We start from the raw sequence: 10,500 nt of genomic DNA on the forward strand, positions 1-10,500 counted from the left end.
TTACTTAAGTTCCATAAATCATACATAATTTTTTAACATGACAGTAAAATACATAATTTCATAGAAAACCTAAAATGGGCAATTATGAAAAAGGGATTAATGGTAGTGATTAGTGATGCTCCTATGAGGAAACTTTTCTCTTGGTTTTCCTACACATTTTATTTAGTGGCTGGTTTGTTGCATGTAGTATCTGATTTATTTGTGGGCTCTGTTTTCAAAAGTGAAAACATTTATTTTGTTTTGTCAAAGAATTGCCTTAAAACATGCACTGTTGTTCTGAGACGTTTAATTGAACTGGCATCATCCTGTGTTAAAACATCGCAGTGTTAAGTAAACTTGACCTGTGGCACCAAAGCGCTCTCTCCTCCCCAGCTGCGCCATGCCACCGAAATGCATTTGCACATATGTCATAGCATAACTTCTCCAGCTGAACCAGAGTAAACCTCCCTCCGAGAATTAATAAGGACCTTCTCCTCACCTACCAAACTCTTAGAATCTTACCTCTTTTTGAAGGCAAAACTCTTGTACCAAAAACAGAGCATTCTTATGTCCTATTCCCTGGGCAAAGTACCTTCCCTGGAGTTAGGTGCCAGAAGTGAATGTCCACCCACAGAACTGGACTCTCCTAATGCACCACGGGGTTGGCTTAAAGATGGGGCAAAGTCTTCAAGAATCCTAAGAAACAGATAAGGATACATGCGCAAACATATTCACTACAATATTCTTCATAATTGCAAAGAAAAAGGAGGCAAAATGCTCAATATTGAGACAGTTGTGTAAATTACAGTTTAATTCTTATGATGAAATATTATGTATCCTTTAAAATTATGTTAATAGAGAGTTTAGATGGCATGTGGAAATGAACATTACATAACAAGTAAAAAAATCAGAATGCAAAGTGCAGAATGGTCTCTGCTACCTGAAAAAGCAGAGGGGAGAAAAAACTACTGAAAGTGATAAACTAAAATGTGGTTCTATGTTTGCGACAAGACAGGGATGGGTATGGAGACTGGGAGTTGAGAGTGATTATCCTGTTCTGTATTTTTTACATTCTCCAAATTTTCCACAGTTGCATATATTATTTCTATGTTTGGTTGTTGCAGTTTTGCAGCTATTAAGGCAACAGAAAGTCCAGGGTCTACCATCCCTGGAACACAGCCCCGTTAGCACCACGACCAATTCTAACTCCTTTCAAGATGGTTTTGTGATCTTGGAATTGTGTAGTAACGTATGCATCTGAGAGAAGACTGAATTGGGGGAGAATTTAGAGACACAAAGTCCTTTAACTTCTATGTAAAAATACATGGGGGAGGGAATTATAAGAAGGGAACTTCACCAAGAGGAAATGGGGTGGAAATCATGAGGACACCACAGCATAGCCTTGTGTGAGGTCAGAACCAAAATAGCAGGATTTGAATTTACAACTGATACCTATGTGTCTAAGGGGGGAAAAACACATGAAATACACATGCTCACTCACACTCACCAGATCGTAAAGGCCTTCTTCTCTATTTGGGGAGTACCTAATTCCAAGATTTCCAGATGTTGCTTCCCCTTACTCCAATGCTTAAAGCAATCAGATAAAGCTTGACAAGCCTCAGTGCTATAAATAAGCCTCCCTGCCCCTCCCTTATTGAGACAGGCAGATAGACACCACCTCGCAGAGAAATGAGTTTTGCCAGGCTTGCTTAGGAAAATGAGAAAGCTGGAAATAGAACCAAATGATTGAGTCCAACCCTTGTTCAAAATACACCAGGATATGTGAGAATTTCCTAAAAGCAAAAATAATGAATGAAGAGGAGTAGATAATAACTTAAAGAGAAATGCTCTGTTCTTAAATTTGGTGCACCTCTGGGTTGTTAGGTTATTTAAGAAAAAGAGAAAAGAAAAAAGAAAAACACAGAAAAGAGCCCCTTGTGGTTACAAAAATCACATAGCTATGTTATGAGGACCAATAAAACTATTAGCTATTGGCCCAAAGCCAAGAATCCATTAATGACAGACTGGTATCTATCCAGGAATGTAAAATGTTTTACTAAATAAACACTAGGGCAGGAAACATTCAACTTCTGTCATTATGTAAAAACTTAAGTGTGATTCTATCCTGAAGTGGAACAGCAAACAGGCCAGTTCAAAAAGAAGGAAAAAGAAGCTCTCTGGTACCAGGAGGAACCAACAAAATTTAAATATTCTACAGTGTAACTTACAAAGCCTGCTACATAAAGTGCAATACTATTGTTAGAGAATGCCAATGGTGGCATTTAAAAAACAAAATGAAAGAAGAAACTCATTTAGAAGGAAGTGGAGTTAGCCACCCGGGATAATGGTTAGTAATTAAACTATAATGACTGATTTTTACAGCTTTTCAAGGCTATACAAACAAAAGATTAAGGCTAATTGAAATATGAGATTAAAATAACAGTTACTATTTGTTACTTGAGGCTAACTACAGTTTTCTCACACACATTTACATTTTTCAGTGTAATGAAATCTTGTGAATATTACCAAAAAATATATAGCAAACTCCCTGAAAGCATAGAGCATCTGATAATAAATTAAAGCAGAATAATGCCTAAAACACTGAGGACTTCGTATGTACACCATAACATTTAGGAGTTTTCATGTGAACTTGATCTGCATTCTTGTAGACTACCGGGAATAGTTTTCAATCTGATTGTGCTTGAATCAGCATTAGATTTCATCAGTTAAGGAGATCTACGGGGGTTATACAAAATTAGGTGTCATTCAACCAAACAAGTCACTTTCACTAAAACCATCACATTTAACTAAAGAATACCCATTTTGCTATTTCCCCCAACACATTCTTCCCATCTTCTGACATGAATCTGTTATGTAATTGCTATACCCTCTGGATGTCTTTCATCCTTGGCAAGCCAAAATAAATGTGTGTTTTTTTTTTAATGACAAGGCCTGAATTATATTCTTGAAAGAAACGCAGACTGTCAGTCAACGATGAATTCGTTCAGACTTTTCTATGTGTAAGACAAGATCATTTCCAGGATATTGTTTTTTTATCCTCAGCTATCAGAGGAAGTGAAAGCTTGCTCATATATTAGATGTGAATTCAGAGATAGCCTTTAAACCTGAAGCTACGAAATAGAAACACAGTCAGGGTGCCAGCTACTGCTATAACCTGACAGCCAAGCACGAGCTTCGTTAAAAGCTAGGAATTTAAGGGGTAGCTCTTTAGAATGCCAGGGTCAAGTTAGGAAAGTTAGACCCTTGATCTTTCAAATATTGTTACCACCTGTCCATAACACAGAAGTAGGAAAATCTTCACGTGACGACACCAGCAAAGATCTCCCTGGCAACAGTGCTCTCCCAAGCCCTTCCCCAACGTGATCCGAGTTTCCATTGTGATGTCCAGCTTTAATGTTTTTTTAACAAGACACAAAAAAAATATTTGAACAATGATTAAAAAAATAATAAAAAAAGAGAGAAAACTGTATTTGAACAATGATTAAAAAAATAATAATTAAAAAACCTGCCAGAAACCTCACTTTTGAAATCTATTTACTATACCTGCTTTTCTAGTACAGCAATAATTCAAGCAACTACTTTAATTAACAAGAAGAATAAAACCTAAATTAGCAGAAAGGCTAAGTGATAGAATTTTGAAAACAAAATCTTTTTTTATTTCAAATATATAAACTTCTTGCTATAATAACCTGTTTGTAATTAGAGAATCTCTATAAGTTTAAAGAACCATAATCAAAAACTTCCATTTTTCTTAAATTCTGTTGGATTTTTGCTGCAATAGACCTTTAGAAGAATGTATCAAATTACAGAACCTTAAGTTTGCATCAGAAAATATCTTTTAAAACTTTCAATAAACCCATATCCTAATTATTAATAACTACTGGACTATGCAGGTTTATGACTATTGTTCAGAATAATATCCCTGAGATTATATGAATATATAATATTCATAAACTGAATTCAGTTACCATGTTACCCAAGACAGAAAAGGGGGAAATAAATATTTAACAACAAAAAGAAAACTTTGTGATGCAAAAAAATTAAATGACCCTATCCAGATTTTACCACACTGCTCCAATGTTCTCTACAATCGGACTTACACTATTATTTGCTTAGCAAACCTTTTACTCCATGCCAACAGCATATTTAAACCCTGCCCAGGCCCTGGCCGGTGTGGCTTACTTGGTTGGAGAGTCATCCCATGGCTGATGGTCTGTGGGTTGGAATCCAGTCAGGGCACATACCTGGGCTGTGGGTTTGATCCAGTTCCAGGCGTATAAGGGAGGGAGGTAACCAATCAATGCTTCTTTCTCGCATGGTTGTTTCTCTCTCTCCCTTCCTCTCTCTCTAAAAGCAATGGGAAAAGGGTCTTCAGGTGAGGATAAAATAAATAAATAAAGTAAAATAAAAATAAACCCAGTTCATGATGAATTATCACAACTAAAGTAGGAAACTCTTGATTAATGGGTTTTTACAATCTTTGGAAATCTCTGCCCATAAGCTGTTTTATCAAAAATGCTGCTACCTATTGCTGGTAATAATCATACCTGATTGGACCCCAAAGTTGAGAAAAACAGTTTACCGAGTCCTGTGACATCAGTGTGACAAAAAAATTTTAAAAGGTGTTTCTAAAGCTTTTAGTGGTAAGAATGATTTTTAAAAAATAAACTCTGGACTAGAAGAATTTGGTTTTTTGACATGCTACAACAGCACAAAATTGACAGCGATTAGTAAAAGAGGAAAGATTAGACTAAACCTGGAAAACCTCAGATCGAAAGTGTTCAGGAATAGGAGTGGCAGAGGCTTTGAAATAAGGAAGAGACATAAAATAAAGGGCTGTGTATTATAGAGAAAGCTTGGTAACATAAATGCTTACACTGTATGGTAACAGAATTTTTTATATTCTCTAATATCTGGTGAACTAATTACTCTCTAAAAAACAAAATGTGAACTCATGAAGCAATTATTTGTAATATATACCAAGAAGCCACAAAAATAACATTCTTTGAATGGATATATACAATACATACAGGTTTGTTTCTTTCATTTTAGAAACTGGAATACACATGGAAGATTTATACTAGTACCAGAAGACAGCAATGTCCTTCCTAGGACTTGGTATTAATGTGGATGTGGGTTTTGTGTGTATGTGTGTGTGTGTGCATGTACTCCAACAACTAGCCACAGTGTTCTGCAAACAGACAACTGTTAAGGGTAGGAAACGTAAAGGTGGAAAAGTGATAAAGTCCTTATGACTCTCTTAAATGGAGTTAAGACCTATTAGGTCAAACCCTGCTGGGTAAATAAACTGCTCCCTGGTGTAAATTAGAAACTTTGGAGGTGCATTAACTTTTTCAGGCCCCTGAGGTACTGTTTAGTAAATTACTGTTCCAGTGAACTAAATGATACCCTAGGGGCCTGAAAGAGTTAATGCACCTTCAAAAATGAGCAATTTACTCTCTTCTCACCAGTAGGATATCACACACCTGCACACCTTTACCTCCCCAGCTGAGCATTGTAGATAAGATTTATTTGTTCATTCACTTACTCACTCAATGACTGTTCGCTGAGCTCCACTCTGAGTGAGTAACATTCTAGACACCAGCAGTGGAAGGACACACAGTTGTCCACAAACTTGACATTCTAGTAGGAAAGACAAACACTGAACAAGTAAAGAGGACAAGCCGGAATCGATACCTGAAAGGGAGACGCTAAAACGAGCTGATGTGACCATCTTCGGGGACATGGCTACAAACACCACAAACCACAAACACAAGACCTTGTCCAGGAGCAAGCAGGAGGTCCGGGCCTGTGGCGTGAGAGGGGACAGTAAGGAGGGGCTCACTGTGGACCAGAAACTCCCGGCCCTGTCCAGTTCACACTTGGAAAGCAAGCGAATGGATGAGGAAAAGGGAAGTGGAGATGACAGCCAGAACTTTTAAAAATTAAAAGAGAAAAATGTATTTGGGATGTGCTGTTGCACTTGGACGGAGCTTTCCAGAAGGAAGGAAACATAAGCTCCAGGTGACCCGGAGCGAAAAGGTGGATGACCAGTAACGGCTTTTGAAGGTATCCTGTCCTAAAACAGACAGGTTTCATATTGGTTGGGGTTTTCCAGAGAAACAGAATCAGCGAGGGGGAAGGGGGTGTGCGTACATGTGTGTAAAGATAGAGAGATTATATGAAAAAATTGGTTCACGTGATTACGAAGGCTTGGTGAATCTCAAATCCTCAGGGTAGACGGGCAGGCTGGAGGCTCAGGGAGGAGTTGCGGCGTCATTCTAGCAGTCAGCTGGCAGGATTCCTTCTTGCTGAGGAAGGTGGGAGTGGGAGTGTCAGTCTTTGTTCTTTGAAGGCCTTCACCTGATTAGATAATGCCCACCTACTTTATGGCAGGTAACCTGCTTTACTCAAAGCCTACAGAGTTAAATGTTACGGAAGCTCATCCAAAAAGCACCCTCACAGACGCATCCAGAATAATGCTTGAGCAAATATTTGGGCCCTGTAGCCCAGCCGAGAAGACATGTATAATGAACCATATAACAGGTTCTCAAGAGGAAGTGAGAGCAGATGGTATGTGTCGGGGGCATGAGCCCAATCCAACAATTCCAGAGCCTTGAGTACTGCTTCTTGTCCTCACTCACACCAGCAGAGAGACTGAGGGTCCTGAGGCAATTCTGCTGTGCTTCAAGGCCTAAGAAGCCTAGAGCCCACAGCCTCTGCTATTCCAATGTGAATCGAACTTTGGAGTCAGCAGACCTAGGCTTGGTCTCTGACTGTCAGAATAGCCGCATGAGTGCAGACAAGTAATGCAATCTCTCTGAGCCCTAGTTTTCTCCTCTGTGAAAGGGGGCACTGACAACCACCTCAGGGGAGCATTTTGGGTGGCTGTACAATGAGATGATACCAACTGTGCCCAGTTCATCCAATAACTGCTAGTTCCTGTTGTTCACTGTAGAGTCTTCCCATGTCTGTCCTCCAAAATCCTTGAATCCTGGTGTGTGTGCACATGTGTGTGTGCACATGTGCGTATACAAGTATGTATATATACATGCATGCATACACACAGATGGCAAGAGCAGGGATATGTCCTCAGTAAAATTCTGCTGAACAGGTATGGAAACCACGATTCCCCTCATGATCCAACATATTCCAACAACCAAGGAGAGAAGTTTTTTTGGAGGACACTTCTCACACCTCATAGAGCAAACTAACTTCTCACTCTCTCTTCCTCTATCCTTCCCCCTTCTCCTCTGAATTTTCTCCAAGGCTGCTGTTGTCTAAAGGTTTCAGGAAATTGCACAGATCCAAGCATCGGTTCCTGCATTCAGGAAACTAAAGGGATGCAGGCTATGTTGATTTCCTCGAGGGTACTGAGGGAATTGGCTTGAGAGAGTCTTTTAGACACATACATACAGAAATTGGGAAGTATAATAATAATATTTTCTAAATAAGTTCAAAAAGTATTTGTTAAATAATCATTCAATGCCGCTAAACATCCACAGGAATCGAGTATTTACTAGGTAGCATAATAATAAATCCTAATAATTACATGCCTGTAGTAAAACCAACATCTTGCTGCTAAAATACTGTCAAGAAACATGATGGGTTAAACCTGAGATGTGTCTGAATGAGGATGGAGCCCTCGGTCTCTCCCCTCAGGTCACTCACATATTTTTCAGTAGCCAGTGTCTTAAAAGAGAGAATCTCTTTGAACAAGGAGAGTAAGTGCAGCCTGCAAGTTGTGTCAAGTTGGGTCAGACAGCTCACATTATACCGCACAAGCCTCACCACTGAGAGCACCCACACACAGCAAGGCAAATCCTGGCCCGATTGCATCGTAATTGCTTTGCTGAATGTAAAGCGGCCTATTAGAAGCTGCTCCACTTAATGGGACAGCTTTTTAAGCAGGCCAGCCCCTTATAAAAGTGAGAGGAAGAGGCAATTACTTCCAAGAACTGAGTATTTAGCAATTGCCTGTGGGTACAGCCAATTGAAGAAAGCCAATAGACAATCAACTTGTCACTAAGCAGAAGACAACCTGATAAAGATTTTTAAAAAGTACTCTGTTCTAGTCCAGTTCTAAAAGAAAAAAAACACCCACAAATGTTGGTATTTAAAATCTAGTGGTCGCCCTATAGTAGTAGCCCTACATCTCACAAGCTACTTGTTGCAATTGCTAGATAGGGAGAAAGTCCTAAGATGCCAAACCAGAAATGATCTTTTTGGGCTTCGGGTCTCAGCCAGTTCATTGGGTTGTGTGTGACTTTAAATATAAAGTTTAGTGGAGAATATAATGTATGGGTAAAAGATGCCAGACATGACATTTTCCTATTCACATTCCCCATAAACTCCTAACACAAAGATAGGATGAAGGTAGTGATGTCCATGCAGTCTGCCCAGTTCCAGGACTGCTAAACAGTGGAACCAAAACTTGGCGCCCTTGTTTTCGAATTCATGGTCAGTGTTCATCCCACTAAACTACACTGCAAATAATCATGCACCTTTGAGGGCCAGAATCACATGCCACAGTCTATGTGAAACAGGTGTGTGTGCTCGTGTGTACATGTATCTCCCCATCCCATCATGTCAACAGCAAGCTATTATTGAGGGTTTTGTTGGTTCAGGATGATAACCATGTAAATGGACATTTTAGAAAAATAGCTTTATGATATTGAAAAATGTTCATGGCATTGTTAAGTCATAGCAGTATTATTTATAACAGCCAAGTGCTGGAAGCAACCTAAGTGCCCATCAGTAAATGAATGGATCAAAAAACTGTGGTACGTTTACACAGTGGAATTCTATGCAGCAGAAGGAAAGAAGGAGCTCCTATGCTTTGCGACAGCATGGATGGGACTGGAGAGCATTATGCTAAGTGAAATAAGCCAGGTGGTGAAAGTCAAATACCACATGATCTCACCTTTAACAGGAACCTAAACAACAAAACAAACAAACAAGCAAAATATAATCAGAGATATTGAAATAAAGAACAAAGTGACAGTAACCAGAGGGGAGGAGGATAACAGGGGCAAGAAAGGGAAGAGTCATCAAGGAACATGTGCAAAGGACCCCTCGACAAACCAAAGGGGGTTAGGATTGGGGGTGGGAGGTGGGAGTCAGAGGGGCGGGGGACAATGGTGAGGGGAAAATGGAGACAACTGTACTTGAACATAATAAAAAAAGAAAATTTTTAAAAGTTTACATAATGATATCTACAATGACTCCAATTTTGTAAGAAGCAAACAATATGTACATGTGACTCTCTGTGAGTAGACATGTTTAACCATAGAAAGAAAGACTATACAGGGGCATCAAATTCATTTTCTCCGGGGGCGACATCAGCCTCTCGGTTGCCTTCAATGGGCCAAATACAATTTTAGGATCGTATAAATATAACTACTCCTTAACAGTTAAGCGAGAGCTCGGGGCTGCCGCCGGGTAGAAACAAGGTGGAGGACCAGTTCGGCCCGTGGGCCTTGTGTTTGCCACCTGTGGACTAGAAGACCCATAGCAGCGTGTGACAGTGGCTGTCTTCAAGTAATGGCATCATAGGTGGTTTTTAGTTCTCTTTTGTACTTTTCAGTATTTTCCAGATTTTCTAACATGAATCTATTTTCTTTTATAACAGAGAAAGAAATACTATATATGTATTATTTATAAACCAGTGAAATCTCTTCTTCAACAACTATAAAACAGTAAAGTCCTTTGATGCCAATCTAAATTCAAACAATGAACTCTTATAGATGACTCATGAAAGTATAAATTTCTGCAAAGCTTTTGGGAAGCAATTTGGCAATATGTATTTTGGGAATTAAAATTGTTTATACCTTTGGACCAATAACTTCACTTCTAGAATTTATTTTAAACTGCTCATTCCAGATTCTTGTGCCTAATGATATACACAGTATTAATTATAATAACAAAAAATTGGAAATAACCAAAATGTTTAACAACGGGGATTGGATTAAAAAGTTTAAAAAAAGAAAAAGTCTTAAAGAAAACTATGACTTCTACTCAGTGAAATATTAAGCTAGTATTAAAAATGATGTTCAGACAGAAATCTTGAACTCAATAGGATCAAAATATAAAATAAAAACACAAAATGGCCCACAGGTATGGATTTTAGTCCACAAACCCAAGACTGAAAAAATATTTTTTCTATGACAATTCAATTTTCCTTTTGAGGTATGTTCTTCGGAGTTTCTTTCTTTCTCCCAGCTACTCCCAGTATCAACAGGGTGCTTGGGCACCTATGGGAAAGTCCATACCCCAATCTGGCCAGGGTCCTCATTTCCAGCCAAAGTCCAATTTCAGTCTTGAGTCATCCTGCTGCTTCCAAACCCTGGTGAAGTACAGCATGCTCTGTAAGGACATTCCGGTTTAGGCTTTGTTGCCTGGACACACTTGCAGCCATTTCTCCTCCATAATTTCACCACTTCCCCAGGCCCCACCTGGAAAACAGGAACAAGCTCTGCTTCCAGATACAATTAATCTTTA

The sequence above is a fragment of the Phyllostomus hastatus genome, unplaced genomic scaffold (genome assembly GCF_019186645.2).
Source record: "Phyllostomus hastatus isolate PE091 unplaced genomic scaffold, TTU_PhHast_1.1 phas_scaffold_21, whole genome shotgun sequence".
Taxonomy (NCBI): Eukaryota; Metazoa; Chordata; class Mammalia; order Chiroptera; family Phyllostomidae; genus Phyllostomus; species Phyllostomus hastatus.